The sequence below is a fragment of the Terrapene carolina genome, unplaced genomic scaffold, assembly GCF_002925995.2.
Source record: "Terrapene carolina triunguis isolate 2854851 unplaced genomic scaffold, T_m_triunguis-2.0 Scaffold629, whole genome shotgun sequence".
Classification (NCBI taxonomy): domain Eukaryota; kingdom Metazoa; phylum Chordata; order Testudines; family Emydidae; genus Terrapene; species Terrapene triunguis.
Genome location: NW_020664980.1, coordinates 13,574,243 through 13,586,637, shown reverse-complemented (window position 1 = coordinate 13,586,637; position 12,395 = coordinate 13,574,243).

The window sequence follows — 12,395 nt, the reverse complement described above, 5'->3', positions numbered from 1 at the left end:
TACCAGGCCGAGCCGTACGATCTCCGGGGAAGCGCTGGGACACTGGGATATTTTAGGACATCGGCCCCTTGCTTGGGGCATTTCACTCCCAGGTGGGCGAAGTGCTGGACAATGCAGGGAACTGCTCTGCCTTGGGAGGGGACCCGCTTGTATGGCTCTGGTTTGAGGCAAGAGGCAGGAATCGGCCCGGTAAAGAACTGGACGGCTCTCCCTTGCATCAGGGCTTGCTCTGCCGGTTGGTAGGAGCCCAGCAGGAGGAACGGGCAGAGACTTTTTCAACCTAGACGTCTCTGGGGCATTTATCAGACCGGCTGCAGATTTGAGGGATTGGGGGGGGGTGTGCATCTGGAAGGACTTGTTGAGACTGGGGAATAATGCCCCCCCAGTGCTGAGCGTGAGCCCGGAGTGGCCATTGTAACAGTGGGCCGGGTGAGCCAATGGCCTGAGTTACCAGTAAGACCCTACAGTTATGGGGTGTTCCAGTGAATTTTAACCGTGCTGGTATCTTACCCTATCCCATCTTATCCCCTGGTGTCTTATCCCACCTACACCCACTGCTGCACAGCAACCCTGGGTCCCCAGTGGAAGGGCCTTTGGGCTGGGCCCCCGAGTGCCATTTCCCTTTCGCGCTGGTCCGTGCTCAGGAGATCAGTGGAGTCTGCAGCTCCCTAAAGTCCTGACTGTCTGGTAACAGGCACACGATGTTCTGGCCAAGCCAGAGGGCACGATTCCCCCTGCCAGCCCTGCTTAAATGAAGCGATTGGCTGTGAAGGGGCTAGGAGAGGACAGGAAGTAGGTAACTGCCAGTCAAGCCTTGGCAGAGACCCCTGTGCAGTACTGGGACAAGAGGTCTGGTAGAGAGTGAAGCAGGGACTAAGCCAGGGGGTAGAGGGCTGTTGGGTTTCCACCTCCTGTTGCTCTCTTCTAATCCATGCATCTCTTCACCCAGGGGGGAGCAGATGCCAGGGGGAGGCTGCTTGGGCTGTCATTGGCCACAGGCGATGCACAATTCACATTTCCAGGTACTCGGAAATCCCTGCTGGCTACTTCATGGGACCAGGTGTCCCTGAAACCAAAGGATGTTCCTGTTTTCCTCCCGTCATGTTGAGTCAAATCCATAGGGGGCTGAGGAGGACATTTGCTTGACTGAGGAGAGGAAGAAGTTGGTCCTCTTCTCTGGCTCAGCCTCCCTGATGGCCACCAGAACCATCTCCAGTGCACCATCTCCCCCTCTCCAGAATAGCTGTCCTGGTTTGCCCTGTACGAGGCAGGTAAGTGCCATGTCCCTGAGGCTAATGAAATCTGGCCTTTGTTCTCTGCCCTCCCTCCCCTGCCCCTGGAGCTGGGTTCTACATGTGCCCTCTGCCCTTCCCCAGCTCCACGGTAGGGGGCGTGTTACAGGGCAGGACATCATAGAGTGAATGGCTGAGAAATCCCTACAATGCGCCAGCCCTTGTGGGAATTGACTCGAGCACCTGAATATCACTGAGCATCTCTGTCAGAGCTCTGGGCATGAGGGGGCAGGACCATCAGAGCACGGCGGCTTCACAGACATGGGTAAAGATTCCAGGATAGTCCCGTCCCCCTCGCTCGTCAAACATTATCTGTCCAATACAGGGCCTGGCAGCCATGCTGCAGTGGCTGCCAATCCAATGGGAACGTCCCCAAGAGCCGCTGAAGCCACGACATCCGCCTCCTGCAATCTAACACTCCATGTCTGTGCGTGAGAGCAACTCTGTCCATAGCCGGCTGCAGCAGCATCTGTCCTCAGGGGGCAGAAGCATTGGTCTTGCAGTAATGCCCAAAGGTTCCAGTCAGGATCATTATGGCTGTAATACTTTGCACATAGCATCCGAAGATCTCAGTGTGAGTTATGAACACCCATTAGCTAAGCCACACAGCACCCCAGGCAGTGGGTCGGTCTAGGACTCTAGGTATACTTAATTCAGCCTCAGCATGGTGTGTGTGTGTGTGTGGATTAAATGACCTCTTGAGATCCCTTCGAGCCCTACATTTCTGTAATTAGCCCAATCTTACGGTGGGGAAACTGAGGCACGGCGCTGTGAATTGACAGCAAGTCAGTGGCCAAATCAGGAGTGGGAGCTTAGAGTCCTGATGCCCAGTCCCCTGCTCTAACATGGGCCACAGATGGGCTCCTATGGAGGGGAAGCAGCTACAGGCACTCCTTAGGGAAAGAGGGAGCAGCTCCTAGAGAAGGAAATAGTCCCTGGGGCTGGTGGTGCCCCCAGAGCTGGGATTCAGTTTTGGGAAGGGCTTCATGCAGACAGAAACAGGTGTCTGCACTTCCAGGAGCTCTCACACCTCCTTGGCACTCGCAGCCCAAGACAGCAGGGATCTGTGGCTGCAGGGACTGTCTAGAGGGATGTTGGCCTAGTGAGCATGTTAAAGACATGGAAGCCACCTCCAGTGGACAAGGACAGCTCGATGCCACCCGGCTGCAGTGCCACAGCCGGTTTCTGAGCTGATGAGCGCAAAGAGGCCAAGTGGGCCAGGCAAGCTGCATACATCACCTCGAATGGAGGTGCTCCCTTTCTTGACTGCTTCTCTGGAGGCTGCATCGTCACCGATGCTAACGAGGCTCCTATAGATCACCCATGCCTGTAGCAGTAAGTGTATGTGACAAAATATTCAGTGCAACCCCCCTGCCGTCTACAGCTTGGCAGCCTGCCCTCTGATGCGCAGTACGGGGTGCCTGGGTTGGCATTCCTGCTCTCTCATGGAAGTGCATGAAGCCAGTGAACTATACTCAGGGGACATCAGCCTCTCTCCATAGGGGCTGGAACTAGGGGGCAGCAGCACCCCCTGACTTGAAGTGGTTTCCATCATATGCAGGGTTTACAGTTTGGTTCAATGGCTCTCAGCACCCCCACTACACAAACTGTTCCAGCACCTCTGCCTCTCTCTGCGGTCTGACATTTGGATAAAACTTTTCACAGGGTGGACTTGTTTTGTGCTTTACAGCGATAATAGCTGGGTAGGCCCCTGGTGACATGGGGGGTGGGGTATTTGAATCACTCTATCCAGCTCAGCCTTGCGAGTGTGCGAGCGTGCTCCTGAACCCTCCGACGAGAGGGAATCGCATGCTTACGTCTGAGGATGAACAAGGAGTGTAGAATTTGTGTATGTTGGGGAAGGTATTAGATTAAAAAATAGAGAGCAAGATTTTCAAAGTGCCCAGGGATTTAGGAGCAAATCCCATGGATTTCCAGTGGGATTTGTGCTCCTAAATCCCTTTAAGCAATTCTAAAAATCTACCCCTAAAAGGAAAAGGAGCCTACACATAACGAGAAACAGCTACAAGAGCAAAAGGATGATGCAGTGCCTCAAAGTTTGCACAATTTACCACTTGGAGTCTAAGTTTTATGATCTGAATTTCCCAGTGGGAGTGGGTGGAGCTGAGTGAGAAGTGTATCCAGTGAAGTTCTCCTCTTACCCTACTACTAGAACAAACAGAATGCCAGATCCCATTTGTGTCAGATGTATTCCCTATTTGGAAATATTCAGTGATTCCCCCCACCGCCCTCACATACACAAATTTTGTTAACTCTGTGGATGGCTCATGAACTACAGTTCTCTGCAGATATTCACTTTTTGAACTACATTGGTAGGTTGTAAGTGGTCAGAGAAGTCACATGGTATTGTTTCTGTTCCCTGATTGGCTGAGTGTGCAACCACATAGATTATAAATCCAGAAGGGACCACTCTGATCATCTAGTCTGACCTCATACACAGAACGTCCCTGAATTAATTGCTGTTTGAACCCCAGCAGATCTTTTAGAAAATACATCCAATCTTGATTGAAAATGTCCAGTGCTGGAGACTCCACCCCAGCCATTGGTACGTTGTTCCAGTGATCAATTACCCTCAGTCTTTCAATTTTGCACCTTATTTCCAGTCTGAATTTCTCTAGCTTCAACTCCCAGCCGTTGGATTTTTGTCAGACCTTTTGTCTTTTAGCCCGAAGCGCCCATTTTCAGAGGTCTCACTACTGGCTTACCCTGTGCCTCGTCGTTTGCGTGTGTAACTTTGAGCTTCCCTGGAACATTTGTGCCAGTGAAAGCCAATTGCACGAATGTTCATGGACAGTGGAAACAAAGCACCTACCACGGGCAGTGGATGGAACTAGTGATGTCAATGGAGTTGGGGCCATTTGCTCCAGCAGAGAGTGTGGTCCAAAATGGGTCTGGGTGAGACCGATGCAAATTCAGTTTGGTGCAGACCCGTGTACATGTTCTGCAGAACCAGCCCAGCTCTGACAGTGGGAGGGAATCTGCCACTCCAGCCGGTTTGGGCTCATTCAAGAGGAGAATCTGAGCAGATCAGGGATCGCAATTTGAATGCTGTTAAGACAAGCCTGGACAGCGTCGGGGGTGGCACATATCGCTGGTGAAAGTGAGGGGCCGACTGAGCTGGCTGGTGTAGCCAGCCGCTGTACAGCTTCCCCTGCCTGTCTGTCCTGCAGCACCCCCCGCTAGTCCCACTCACAGGCTCACTCGAGCAGAGGCTACGTCACACGGGCATCTTGCAATGGGGACGAGTCCGTAGGTGACAGGGATGAGGGCTGCAAGCACATTTTACCCAGGAATTGGAGCCAAGGCCTGTGGGGAACATCGGTGCAGTAACGCCCTGCACCCCGGCTGCAAGGCGGTTTGTCGCTGTGCCCACCTGGGACTCCAGAAGGAGTCGGACGTTTCATATCGGGCATTGGCACCGCTCCACCCTTTCCGTTCCGTGCACTGATGCTTTGTTTGCATTTCGCCTCTGTTTGAGCTCAATCAACCTTTTGCCTTTTTCCCCAGGGATCCACCTAAAACACACAACAGCATTAAAGAGAAGAGGTGGGTGTCTGGTTATTAAAACTGCCCCAGCACAATGTCGCCAGGGCATATGCCTAACTGATTAAAAACAATGCAACATTTAACTGAACTGACATCAAACTAAGGGCTTGTTTTCAGGGAGAAATTTCACCAGCAGAACTACACCAATATAATTATACACTACAGTTATACTGGTATAGCGCCACATGGGAACAAGCTTATTCTGGAATAAGAGGATCTTTATTTTGGCTTAGTTTGTTATTTTGAAAGCAATATAATCACACCGGTATAGTTTCTGGTCAATTTCCCCATGTAGACAAGCCCTAAATGTAAAGAGATTGGACTCCACCATCAGCAGAAGTATGCCCTGGCCGAACCACCCACGTGGGCAAAGGCCTGAATAGCTAAATGAACTTTGTTGTTGTTCTGAAGGTTAACAGACCTGAGCTCAGTTTGAGCATTGGGGGCCCTCTTCTGTAAAAGTATTGCCCTGATGTGTCTTCCTGCAAAGAGAAAAACAAATACTTTCATTCAGAAATGAGACTTTCATTCAGAAATGAGAGTAAAGAATAAAGAAGGAACCAAAGTAGAATCTCTGAGAGAGCACAGTGTAGGGGTCTCTATAACAGGCCGCAGCCACTCTGAGAACAAAATGGCTGCTAAACACTTCACACAGGGAGAGATCTTAGGCTCTGGAAGGTGCAGCACACCTAATAATAGTAATAATAATACCAAACTCTGTTCATCCATAGACCTCAAAGTGCCGTACAAAGGAGGGAAGCATCAGTACCCCCATTTTACAGATGGAGAAACTGAGGCACAAAGCAGGGATACTTGCCCAAGGTCACCCAGTCACGTAAAACCTAAGGTTTCAGTTTCACAGCTGCATGCCCCAGTTTCCAAATGTTCACCGCTTGAGAGTGTAAGCGAGAGCACGGCTGCCGATTTTGTCTGTTGTGACGGCGCATGGAGAGAGCTGCTTCCTCGTGTGCTTCCTGCTGAGCGGGTGCCAAAGGCCATAGCTTTGAGAGCAAGGCTGGGCTGAGCTGTTGAAAACATTTGCCCTGCTGGGGTGGCAATCCCAGCAACCATAGAGAAACATTTCACAGTTTTGCCACAGATTTTCCTGACAAGCTTTGCCTTTGGCCAGACTCACCGTAGCTTTATGTGGGAACTGAACTGGCCTGGGTGCACAGGGACTTGTGACAGACCAGGCCATTTATGGCCGAGAAAACACGTCTGTCTCTCCAGTGACCAGCTGAGTGTTGTGAGCGGGTGAAGGAGAATGCTCCTCTTCTTCCTCCACTTTCTTCCTTTGGGGCAGTGCTTAACTTCTAGGCTTGGCAGTTCAGAGCCCCAGCACCTGTGGGCTTGCTGTGTCAGTTGTGAGAGTAAAAAAATTGCTTGAGCCCTGGCCCCTCTTTCATTACAAATTAAGCCTTGCTCTGGAGGAATTAACTTCAGGATGTAAATCATCACAACTGAGAAGCTGGCCCTTCGTGTCAGTAACGGAGCTGTGGATTGGGAAGGGAGTAGGGAAAACATCCCAGCCTCTGTTCTGGGCCCAGTGTACTGATCCCAGCTGACTCGGACCCTGGGCAAGCGGGGGCTATTATTATTTACGTGATTGGGGCTTTGCAGCCAGGTCTGAAGAGCAAATATCAGTTCTCTGCTGGTGTGAACAGGCAAAATTCCACTGATGTGACAGACGCTGGGGTCCTTTGTACCAGCAGAGAATTTGGCCTTTCAACGTCTCTGTCCCAGAAAGCTTATAAACTGCACCGTCCTGAGCAAACTGGTCTAGCGGCTCTGCTACCATGCCCCAGCCATCCTGCAAGCTAGCAGAGAGTCCCTGATCTCGGGACGGGGGTGTCCCAATTCAGTCTCTGCTTTGCAAGATGTAAGAAAGGAGGCAGATGTCTCAGGGCACCAGTTAGTCACTGTTTGGTAAGGTACCTGTTTGGAGCCTGTTGGTAGGGTCGCTGCGTGTTGGGCCAATTATATTGTATGGTTTTACTTTGTAAAGAAGGTGTCTCCGCATAATGATTTACCGGGATAGCATGAGATCAAGGAAATGGTGCTGAATGCCTCTAGGAGCATCGAAAATCCTGACGTGTAAGGTGCTGAGCTATATACACACACATGCAACACACACGAACACGCGACGCACACATAGTGTGGCCATGCCCCTTGGCCTTCTTCAGAGCCACCCTGTAAGTGCCAGCAGCCCAGTCTCTGTCCTGGGATGAACGGGGAGCAGAGCTGTGCAGCGGCCGCTGGCAGCTAGTAGGGATGGGGAAGGAAAGTGGGTACCTGCCACCTGCTGTTGGCATGCCTGTCACGGTGACACGTGGCATCTGGCGGAGCTGCCCGGAGGGAGAGTTTGTGTGTGCGTGTCTGTTGGGGAGCTGGCTCGGTGACTAACAATCAAATTGCTCCCACCTTCTCCTCCCACTGTAGTCATTGACCAGTTCAGAGCAAACGGGAATAGCCCAATGCTTCAGAAACCTAAAGCAGGGGGCCCCTGAACCCGAGCAGGATGCTCTGTGGGAGGCCAGCCCAGGGACCTGGACAGATGCATTTCATCACCCAGGGCGAGGTGTGTTCTGGGGGAAGGGGCACATTTATTGCCACTTCCCGAAGGTGCCTGTTCCCTGCACACACACACGGCCAGCAGGAACCCGAGGGCACAGCCTGCGGCTCCATGGACTTTTACCCTGCTATGCAAACAGTCAGGCACCTGATACGAGTATCAGGTGGAATTTCATCCCAACAACATAGTGCAGGAACAACTGCAAACGCGTCTTCTCTCCCTCCCCCAGGGCCATCCCTTCCCAGACCCGTTCCTCCACCCCTAGCTGTCCGAGATGTGTCACCTCTCCTTCCTGCAGTACCACTGCTCCTTCCCCATGGCTGCATCACTGTTCCCTTTGCCCACACGGTCAGCGCCCACTCCCCTTCCAGCCCAATGCCCTTCCTCCCCCCACACACACACACCAACGCTCGCACACACAGCCTTGCACACCTGCCTTTCACACACACACAGCATGATTAGCCTGCTATCTCCACGCCCATGGTAGGATGAGGGCAGAGGTGCCAACGGGGAGTGATGGAAAGCCCTGTTCCAGCCACTGACTGGTGTGTGCCAGTGAAGGAGAGGCAGAGGCCTTGCTCTCCCCACCAGCTCTCACAGCTAACCTGGTATGTTAATAACCCAGGCAACGCACAGCACCAACATTCAACTGCAAGCCTGGGCTGCCTGGAAGGAACTTTGCTGCTTTGCTGAATTCTCTATTTGTGTAACTCACCCTCCCACCCCCACCCCAAACCTCTGTGTGATTCCCCCTTCTCTTAACTTTTCCCTGCTCTTGTCCTGCTGGTTGAGAGGAGAGACAGCTCCTTGAGATGCTCCAGGTCCAGGCAGCTCTGGGGAATATGTCCCTGCCCGACTGCCCCTTCCCAAGCCCTCCCCTCCTATGAGACCTTCAGAGCTAACCCAGAATCTCGCCACTGGCAGATACTCTCTAGAGCAGATCTTAGCTCAGGTGCTCAGAAGCTCCCATCTCCTTTACCCAGCTCACCCAGTCCCTCCTCAGGTGTGCAAGGATGGTCCAGTGGTTAAGGTGCTAGACTGGAGCTTGTGAGCGAGGGTTCATTTCCCGGCTCTGTCACAGACCCCCTGTGGGATCTTGGGTACGTCACTGAGGGCTCAGCGACATGGGTTGAAAGCCCCACGCAGCTAGTGCGGAATAGCTATTCCACGCTAGTGCCCCTTTGTGGGGATTAGGTTAATCTGCTTTAGCACAGAATAAGAGTGTCCACACGAGGCCGGAGTGCAGAATAGCTATTGCACTTTAAATTTACCCCCTAGCTCTTTCACACGAACTTCCTTGTGCATTCCCCATGTAGACAGCCCTTAGTCTCCGCGTCTCACTTCTCTTGCTGTTAAACGAGAGAGACAAATATTTTATGGCTGGAAATTGAAGCTAGACAAATTCAGGCTAGAAATACGGTACACATTTTTAGCAGGGGGTAATGAACCATTGGAACGATTTACCGAGGGGGGCAGTGGATTCTCCATCGCTGAACATTTTACATCAAGATGGGCTGGTTTTCTGAAAGTTCTGCGCTCGTCCAACCAGGGATTTATTCGGGCCCGTGTGAAGCCGGAGGTCAGACTAGATGGTCACAGGGGTCCCATCTGGCCATGGAACCTGAGTCTATGAATAGCTGCTGTGATGATATTCTGCTTCCACCACCCTGGTCATGTCCCCCTCCCTATACTGCATTGACTCCCTCTGTTCTATACTAACTTCATCATGCCCCCCGGAGCTCTGCCCACCTCTCCCCCTTCACCTCTCCTGCTCCCTGCATTCTGCCTCGTCACCTCACTACCACATCTCTGCACCTCCAGCCCCTCCAGGCACTAGGCCGGTAGTAAGCTCCCTCTAACATCCCCCATGCTTCCCCCGACCCCAGCTGCCAGACCCACCTTCACTGCAAAGCGGCTTCCCCACACCGTGTAGGTGTTCCCACCTCTCTCCATGCCTCCGGGGGAGGGCGCTGTGTTACGTGTGGCCCTGCTCAGCACGTGGGCTGAACGAACAATCAAACACACTGCTGATTAATACTGGAGAGGAGTCCCAGGCACGGGCAATGGCTGGAAAGGGGTTTTCAAAGGCGCTCGGCCTTGCCCTAACTTTGCCATTGGCAGAGCTAGGCCCCGTGCTGAATCCTACAGACAGCTCCATCCCAGCATGCCTCAGTCAGGATCGCCCTCTCCAGGGCCGCGTGGCTGCAAGGCCCTGGGTTAATATGGATCCAAAATGACTCGTAACCATCCGCTCCTCCTCACACTGGCACCTCTCCCCTCCCCGCTCAGGTTACCCCAGAAGCTCTCTGGGTGGGAGGAGGGGGCAGTGTGAGTGTGTGACCACAGAGGAAGGGCGAGACAGGGAATGGAAACAGGACCAGGATGTGCTCCCAGAGCCAGACGCTGCCCATCCGTCCCTGTTCCCCTTCGCCATCCCTTCTCCACGCTGCAGGGCACCGGTGCCAGCTGCTCCATGCGCTCTCTTGCATCTTCTCTCTTTGTTTATTGTTCCTGACTGGGGAGGGTATTCGGCCTGTTAACCGCCATAAACGGAGATTAGAAGTGAGGCGACACCTATCAGAGGCTGCCACGTTTAGGGGTGGCTGGTGGCCTTGTTCTTTGTTCTTTCCCCTCGCCCCCGCTGTCCCCGCTGTTACAAGATTACAGCCTTCAGGGAGGTTCCCCCAGGCACAGCAAACTGGCCTGGGAACTGGGAGTCAGAACACTAGCTGCATGACAGTCCTGGCCCACTGATGGAGCCACCTCATGCTTGCTAGGGCTGAGGGGAACGAAATCCCTGTGAACTGCACCCAACTTGTGCCCGGATGTGCTAGGGGCACCGGGCACTGACGTGTCCATATGGGCCAGGGGCACTGGGCACCAGGGAAGTGCCTGTATGGCCCAGAGGCACCAGGCACAGGCAATTTGCCCACATGGGCTGCGGGCATGGCACACTTCACACGTACCCCTGGTGTTAAGGCCCAGAAAACGATCACACTGAACACCATAGAACCCTTTATTAATGTGACACAGACACTTCAAAATGAGTCAACAAGGGGGACAAAGGGCCCCTGCACAGACCGCACCAGACACAAGAGCGGCCCCCCAGCCATCGATCTCGGCGTCGGCAGCCAGGTGACTGGGGGGATTAACTTGGCTGGGAGCGTTGCCTTTTTCCCAGCCTCCACCAAACCCAGCGTGATGAGGTGCCTGCCCAAATCCGACAGCCGGCTGGCCAGGAGCTGTGCTGAGATGGTCTGCATCCTGCCGGCAGCTGGGCGGAAAGCGGGGATGGCAGCATCTTGCTTTGCTACCTGGAAAACTCTCATTAGTTTAGCTCACGTCACGTGAATCTGGTACAGAGCTTCCTCCAAGCCTGTGCTGGATACTAACTGAGCCCATAGGGGCGGGAACTGGCTAGCAACAAATTCACAGTGGGCCGGGTTCTTGCGCATTTTTATTTTTAAAGCTGTTTTTTAAAAAAGGATTCCACTTTATATACAAAAACCTGAGCCGAAGCCCTGAACCAATATTAACATCAACATCTTGACCCCTGACAGCAGCAGGCAGGGGTATCCAGGGGGCAGTGCTCACGTGGCGTGGGATGGGAGGGAGCTAAAACTGCCCCGGAGGTTGGCCGCAGGAGCAGGGCTGGCCCAGGGAACAGTTCGCGACCCTCTGTGTCATCACTGAGACCTCAGTTTCCTTTCCCCATTGGATCTCTTGCTCTCTGGGCTGGAAGGTTCTGGCAGTACCACTGGAGTATTCACCTGCAATCCCCAGCAACCGATGGGCTGAGTGATGCTGGGGGAGATACAAAGTGGGCCTCATCCAGTCCTCAGACAGAGATTGCAACGGCTTGTTATGATCCCCACTGAACTCCAGGCCGGAACTCTGCACCAACCCAAGAGACAGACCCAGAAAAGGCCATCCCAGGTTTTATACAAGGCCCAATGTGTGGCAGGACAGGACATCTGCAGAGGGTTCCTATTCACTGCTGTGGCGGCAGAGTGGAGATGCTCGAGCAAGCTGCTAGTTCTTTACCTTGGTGCTGAGGCCCAGAGCCCGGGCTATAATTAAGGAGTGCCCAGCAAAGCTCAGGGTCGGGGACACAGTGCTCCCCTGCATATGGCAGCTGGGTGCAGTAACTGTCCCCTGATGTAGCAGGGTTTCTCTACACGGTGCCACAGTCCAGACTACGGGGGCGTGAACCGTAGAGCGCTCAAACGTGCTGCCCTCCAGCTGTCCCACGTAGACCCTGTGGCATGAAAATGGGACCTAGTTCACACTGATGTAGTCCCGTTTCAAACAGGACTACGTTCATGTGACCGAGGGACCTTTGCGTTCACGCCAGCGGGGTCTCCATGGAGCAGTTAGAGCTCAGCGTGTTAAGAGCGCTCTACAATTCACACACACACACCCTCGTGTGCGGATTCTGGCATCATGTAGATAAGCCCTTCGAGCATCCTAAGGGCTAATGTAAGTTACGGTGACTGCCAATGGCCTCAAGGGGCCAGCGTGACAATAGTGGCTCAGGGGAAAGAAGGGCCATCCTAGCCATGCACCTATGAGGGCACCTGGGCACAGAGGTGGTGTAGAACTCACGATGCCAGCTGTACACCACCTGAGAATTCTCCCTACGCTGGGTGAGTTTCCTGAGGCTGGTTATGCCAGCTGTACGCCCAGATTGCTCTGCCAGTGCACTGGGGTCTGGACCTTTGCCGTGTTTATTAACCACAGTCTCCCAGGCATCTGGAACACAGTGTAGATGAGTGACTGGCGCAAGGGGCTTTGTAGCAAGAAGAGGGTGAGGGGTGGTGGTGGTGAGGAGAACAATGGAGGAAAACCCAGAGGGCTCTGAGGTGTGCAGGACTCCACTGAGGCAGAGAAATGGGAAACAACCATGCTCACTCTCTTTGGAAAACCACAACCTTTACAGCATCTTCATGGAGCCTGCATTTCCC